At 44.4% G+C, this 7,240-nt stretch overlaps 1 long non-coding RNA gene across 1 annotated transcript; it reads left to right on the plus strand.

The window, feature by feature from the left end:
• Positions 1 to 4,961: 4,961 nt before the first annotated feature.
• LOC131833943 (uncharacterized) lies at positions 4,962 to 6,599 on the plus strand. Its single transcript, XR_009354695.1, has 3 exons — positions 4,962 to 5,295; positions 5,405 to 5,499; positions 6,382 to 6,599. It is a non-coding gene; the product is annotated as an uncharacterized LOC131833943 (long non-coding RNA).
• The last annotated feature ends 641 nt before the right edge of the window (positions 6,600 to 7,240 follow it).

Genomic DNA, 7,240 nt, shown 5'->3' on the forward strand with positions numbered 1-7,240 from the left:
GGTGAGATGACAGGAGAAAATTTGTGGACCTTTGTTATTCCATCTTGATTACTGAGAAATTTCCAGGAATTGGACCTACTCCAAAGAATGCAACTGTTTCTTCCAAGGATGTAATCAACTTGAATAAGACAAGCCATCCAACCACATTACCAGAAGTTGGGAAGAAATACTGAGTTTGGCTATTGGGAATGGTGTAAGTAATGGCATGCATCAATTGACTTCATGTTATCCCATATTTACTGCATGTGGGCTTTGTGCCTAATGTGCCTTTATGCAGTGGTATCTTCAAATAATAAGGTAATATCTATATAGAGACTAATAATTATGAAGAATTCAACCTGAAATTTTTATAACATTTTTCAATTTTGAAAAGCCCTCCGGGATATAGTCTCTTCATTTTCCATTTTTCCTGTTAAGTTTGAAAATAGAGCCCATCAAAGGCCAAGAGGAAACCTTGGAGAATACTCAGTAAGTTGGTTCTTAAAAGCCTTTGGACAGATAAATTATAATTATCCCTGTCTGACTTGTCAAAAATTAGGAAATGGTGTTTCAGTGACCATTACAGTTTTCAACAAGGGCATCACTTTAATTAAGATTTATTACAGAGAGGTGACTGGCTGGCTCAGTCATGTAGCATGTGACTCCTGATCTCAGGGTTGTGAGTTTGGGCCCCATGTTGAGTGTAGAGATTAGTTAAATAATAATAATAATAATAATAATAATAATAATAATAGTAAATGCAGAATACAACTTGGAACTGAAGAAAAGTTGCAATTGTGCAAACAAACTATTTAAATAGTGACAATATAATTTTATTCTATTTCAGGATTGATTCTCTTAATGTTACCTATAAAGTATACATGAATTAAAACTTTGAAAGAAAAAAAGCCCCACTGAATCAGTGTTCTGTTTGGATCCCCTAATTCTGTCAACATCCCCTTGGCTTTGACCTCTTTGGATTCCCAGTTCACCCCTGGGCCTCTTGTAGCCTCAGCCCCACCAATGGCCAACTTTGGCCTTTGCTGGTGGACAGCTCCCAGTGAGGTACTCGCCGGACACACCTCCACGACCATCTCACCTGCGAGGCAGTGGCAGGAAACAACTGGATTTTGGCCTTGTAGTTTAAGACTCAGGCAGCTGTGGTGACCACAGTAAGGCATTTCATACAATGGCCATGATCTGATGAAAGATGCAGAATAGAAAATGTGAAAGGCCTTTGGGGGGCTACGTGCTGGTCAGTTCACCTGGAACAGATGGTTTGCAGCAGGGAACACTGAAGTAAGGCAGGAGGAGCTCAGAGTTCTACCAATGGAAGCTTCTAGATGCTAAGCTGAGGACTGAACTCAAGGCCCTTAAGACCCAAAGGTACAACAGAACTGACTCTCAACCTCTAGGTATCGTAAAGAAATAAAACTTTAGGGGAAGAAAGGGGTTAACCATTGACATCCAGGTCCCCTTCGTACTTGCTGAATCTTTTTGCCCAGTTTTACAGTCAGACCGTTTGGGAAGGAAAGGAGCACAAGTCAGGTATGGTTAGTTGGTTCTCCTAATATGGGAGGCAAACCTACCTGTCCCCAAGTTTATATAACCAGAGACTCTTAGAGGGAGAAAGGGCCTTAAAGTCCTTACACCACACCCTCACCCATTGCTTAAAAACCTGCTCCATCAAATAGCTGGGCATGGGGCCCAGACTTGAATCAGTGCCGGCCGGCTCCTGACTTCCCAGAGCAAACTTTACCTGCATGCATCTCGGCTCGTTCAGCCTCCCCTGGGCCACAGAGAGCACTGGGGATCCCTTGCTCACACACGGTACCTCCACAGTTCTTCCCTTCCCTCTCACTTCCCTAGCATGAGTATCCCCACGTTCCCGCAGCATTTCTCATGCATTTGGATCTCCTCTCATTCTCATTTCTGTCCTTGTAATGTCTTTATTTATAAAGAGGGATGTTTTCTAGGTAAGGAGTAAAGAATGCATTTATATAGCTTTTTTTTTTTTTTTTAAGTTTTGTGAGCTATAATATACATACCATAAAACTCATCCCTGATCATTTCAAACACACCCATCCTTCCAAGATTTCCTTGTGTTAATATGCACGGTTTGCACAATTAATCCCCGTTCCCACCCCCAGCTCTAGGCAACCTCTGATCTGATTTCCATCTCTGTAATTTTGGGGTTTTCTAAGGGCTGCTTTTTATACAAAAAAATTTTTTTTTCCTATCAGCCATCTGAGAGCCCGTGAAACAGTTATGTATTACAGAGCATTCCTTTAAGAGAGCCTTTTTTAAAAATTAAGAAAAAAATTTGCCTAGAGATGCACATAGAGTTAATAACAATTCATGAATGATTGTTCCAGGGTGGGTTATTATATAATTTATCTTCCTAATCACTAGAGTCATCCAAATAGTACAACCAGAGGCTCTCCCAAAATATCCCCTGGAGCTTTCTTCCAAATATAGAGTACTGAATGGACTATCGATCCACCCAGCACGGCACTTTATAAGATTCTGATGTCTTGCCTGGGGTCATGGGATGAGGCCAAGCCCTGGCTCTGTTTTCCTCCTTCCTCTCACAGACCCTCCAAGTTCCAGCCCGCCCTTGTTTGTACCTTCGAACCTGCAAGGAATGCCTTGCCTCCCCCCAACCCCGCGACTCGAATCCAACCCACTCTTTGAGATCCAGCCCAAGTCTCTGATGCCTTCACTGACCATGCACTCCACGACCTTCCCGTGCTCAAATACCACATATTTCAGCTGCTTGTGACACTGTCTGTGGCCATCAATGGCTTGGGAGTCTGACCCCGGCATTAAACCTCCCTCACAGTTCTCACAGTGTTAGACAAATGGGCTGTCCTGACCCTTGCCCCTACCCCTCACCCCTGATTTCTCCCTCTTTCGAGCGCCCCTCTGTCTTTGAACTTCTGCCTTATTTCATCGTCTTTTGAGTGCTTCATTATGTTGCCATGTGGGCAGTCCCTCACTCATCTTCAAGTCCCTCTTCGGGGCCCAACACAGTGCCTTGTACATAATAATAATAACCACCACCCACCCTGGCAGGTGGCTTTGCAGTCTTGGAAGTACTTTTATCGCTCTTCTGTGAGTTGGCCCCATGCAATCCCATGATAAATGTAGGATTATTATACTCCTTTAACATACAAGAAGTCTGTACCCGGGGTCCTGGCTTCTAAGATATTCTGATGCAAAGTGCCAGCACTCTGGTACATCACTCTACAGCTCAATAAATCTTTGTCGAATTGATTTAATGTTACTTGGTTGGCCGCGTCGATATGAATGAGGGTACAAGAAGTAAGGAGCAGAGTTGGGTTGTTCTTTGTTGTAGCTTTTGTTGCTGTTCACATATACATTATATACTAAGCCCATGTATTCATTCAACAGACAAGTACAGAGGGCCAACTACGGTCCAGTGCCAGTCATTGGCAATGCCGATGAACTCGCTCTCCCGTTGCTTATTGTGTTAGGAGGGAGACACACAAGTAAACCATAAATGGAAATATAAAAACATATCGTGTTAGGACTGTGGGAACCTAGATGGGGCCTTGAAGTCAGCTTGGGGATGTCAGTGAGGGTTTCTCAGCAGGGGTTTCTCCTGAACTGAGTCTTGAAAGGCAGGTAGGAGTTAGGGTTTTCTCGAGAGAGAGCAAGGAATGTCCTGGCTTGATAACAGACAGGCATGCATACTGTGGGAAGGCGGGGTGAGTGGTGAGGGTCCGATTTGCTCCAGGTCAAGCACAAGTTTTAGCACAGTAGGAGGTAAGGTAGTCTCATGGTTAAAAGCTTCAACGTTGGAGGCACCTAGGTGACTCAGTGGGTTAAAGCCTCTGCCTTCAGCTTGGTCATGGTCTTAGGGTCCTGGGATTGAGCCCTGTGTTGGGCTCTCTTCTCAGTGGAGAGCCTGCTTCCCCCTCTCTCTCTGCCTGCCTCTCTGCCTGCTTGTGATCTCTCTCTGTCAAATAAATAAATAAGATCTTAAAAAAAAAAAAAAAAAGCTTCAACGTCAGGTGAACTTCAATTATTTTCATTTTTATTATTTTATTTTTTAAAATTAAAAAAAAGTTTTTTAAAGATTTTATTTCTAAGTGATCTCTACACCCAGTCTGGGGCTGGAGCTCACAGCCCTGAGATCAAGAGTTGCTCTTCTGATGGAGTTGGCCAGGTGCTCCAGATGCGCCTCCATTTTAATCTCACCTCTGTCATTGATGAGCCGCGTGACTGTGACCAAGCCATCTAAGTTCATACTTAGAACCTTAGTTTCCTTATCTATGAACTAGATAAAGGTCCTCTCTCACCAACCGTTGTGAGGAATGTGAGGGAGACCAAAGGTGAGGTGCTTGGGTAGCACAGTGATCGGCACACTGGGAGCCCCCAATAAATTAGAGAAGACAACATTTCTCAAAAGATAGGGATTGTCCTTTGGGTCATCATTAAGAGATGGAATTAGCAAGAGAGACTGGCTGTGCCAGCCGCTACCTTGCCCTGTGCTTCCTCAGAGAAATATTGCTTCCCCACCTCACAGGGCTGAACAGGCCCACCTCTGCCTGGAAGAGCCCACGGTAGCAGGGAGAATGGGGGGAGGCAAGAGAGAGAACCAAAGCTCAAGACACACAGGCTGACCCACTGAACCAAGATCCAAAACATAACACTGAGGGTAAGGACCCAGGAAGTTGGTGACCTTAGGGAAAAAAGAAACCTGTAAGATTCAAAAGCAAAATGTTCCTCTTCCACTGAGTTTATGGAAAGCTTTTGCTATGTCTCTCCGTTAACAAGAACGTTGGCACCACGGTTCTGGAGTTTGGGGCCTCATTCCCCTTGTGTGTTTCCTCCCGGGTGGTTTATTTTTCCCAGTTTGCAACACGCTGTCCCATATAGTGTCTCATTTAAAACTCACAGGAAGCCGTGACGTTAGGCTGTCATGACAACGAGGCTGCTTCATTTTGCAGGTGAAGAAACAGAAAGCCAACTGCTCCGAGTCGAAGTGGACAGAGATCATCCCAATGTAGAGATTCTTATAAAAATATCCCCCAGCTACATACACCAAACAGAGCACACAGGCCAGGTTCCTACAAAGAGAAAATTCTTTGAATCAGAACAAGGACGGCAAGGAAGGCCAGAAGCAAACAAGCACGTTCCTAGCTATCATTGCTGAGTTTATGGTTCTTTTTTTTTTTGGACTTTCTTGAGTTTATGGCCCTTGAAACACATCTGCTACCAAAGGCTGCAGAGGGTAAACACATTATGTCCAGGAAGTACCAGATCACTGAGGCCGGCGCTCGACCACAAGTATGTGAGCTTGAAAAGCCTGTCTCGATCAGAAAGACTGGAAAGAAGATCTACTTTGGCTGGTCTTCAATGTGCTTTCTTGGCTTTAGTTTAAAATGTTTTCTTCCAGGTTTCTTGAGATGCAGTTGACAAGCAACGTTGTGTAAGTTGAAGGTGGAGGAGAGGTTGGCTTGATACACCTTGCAAAATGTTTACCTCAGTAAGGTCAGTGAGCACGTTGTCCCCCTAATGTAGTGACCACTTTGTTGTTAGGGTAGGAACAATTAAGAGCTACACTTACAGCAACTTTCAAGTGTACAATACAAAATGTTTTTAAAAGGATAATTTGTGGCTTCAGCAGTTTAGGAGATGCCCTGTGATATGGTCCTAGGGACACATTACGGAAAAATCTATTTCAGCAGCAGTTAGAATGGGGGCTTCATAGGTATCCCCAGTGTTTCTATTTCTGTGGCCCACACTGTGCGATAATCAGTGCCTTCTAAAACACTCAACATGTTTGTCTCCTATAATCCTCACCCTAAATGTAGGAGTTGAGAATTTTTATCTCCATTTCCAGATAAGGAAACTGAGGCCCAGAGAGGCTGTGTCTTCTCCCATGTCACAGAACAGATGTGTGGTCAGGAGGGGATTCCAAACCAGGTCTGTTTTTAAAAGCTAGGGCCCATTCTCTTTCTCCTCCATTCATTCTCTCTCAAGGAATTTAGCTCTTGAATAGAAACTTTGTGTCACTCTTTTATTGTTCTTTGATTTTCCCACCTTGGAGAATGATGATTAATTTTCTAAAAATAAGACTAAGTCTCATTGAGGAGGCAATACTTGGCCATCACAGTGCTAGGTACTTTCGACGTGGTAATTTAGGAGATGGCGATTGTTGGTATGCTTTTTCTGCTTGCCTCCATCATCAGAAGCAATCCGGAATGAAACAGAAGTACATTAAGAATGAGTAGAAGCCAATCACTTCCACTCTCCTCCCCCAAAGCAACCACTTTTAATAGATTTGTGGGTATTCTCTTAGATGCGCTCCTTAGCACTTAAAACCATGAGTTGAGGACAGATACAAACGTACTATGGTATTCCCATTTACAGATGAGGACAGAGGTTCAAAGAGGTTGAGCAACTGCCCAGGATGGAACTGTAGGCAAGTGACAGAGCCGGGATCACAAGCCAGGTCTTCAGACGCCTGGCCCACGGCTCAACCCATCACCGCTCCCACCAACCTGAGGTCTCAACCCAAGAGCCACATGGAACGCTGCTCTGGGGCCAAGAGCTGGCTTAACTCTCCGCAGAGTACATGCTATCAGATAAACTGCTTAGGATTCCTTGTGGACTTTGGTTTGTCTGTTTGAGAAAAGAAGGTAAACATGCCTTCACCCTACTTTAGCCGCAGGGGTGCAGAGAGAAGGGAGTACATAATGTCTGTGGCACACGCCCTGAGCTCCTAGGAAGAAGGCTCTACTTGGATGCAGAGCTGTTGAGGCGGGGACACACCGTGCTTTCATGCAGACATGCCTATGCAGCCTCCTTTGGAGAGGTGCAGCCCTTGTTCTAGGGTTTCTTTCCAGCTGACTCATCCTGTGACCTTGAGAAAGTTCCCTGTCTCTCTGCACCTTTGTTTCACACTCCGCTGTAAACCAGGGCTAATAATACTTCCTACCTCGTTCATAAGATAGGAAATGAACACACAAGTCCATATAGCACATTCCTACCTAGCTGGGATCCAAGTGCAGGCACAAAGCAAGTGAGGTGACCATGTGATCAGCTAGCTCATTTTAGGCCAAGGGACCTGTGGAAAAAGAGAACACATTGTAGCAGATGTGCGTTTCTCTACGGAAACTGTTTCTTAAATCTCCACCTCTGTGAAATTTTTACCTCATGCCTTTGTTAAAATGCTTTGCTTCTCCTGAAATGTCCTCCCCCACCTCTTCTTGTGAAAGTGTACCTGTCA

The sequence above is a fragment of the Mustela lutreola genome, chromosome 1 (assembly GCF_030435805.1).
Source record: "Mustela lutreola isolate mMusLut2 chromosome 1, mMusLut2.pri, whole genome shotgun sequence".
NCBI classification, from domain to species: domain Eukaryota; kingdom Metazoa; phylum Chordata; class Mammalia; order Carnivora; family Mustelidae; genus Mustela; species Mustela lutreola.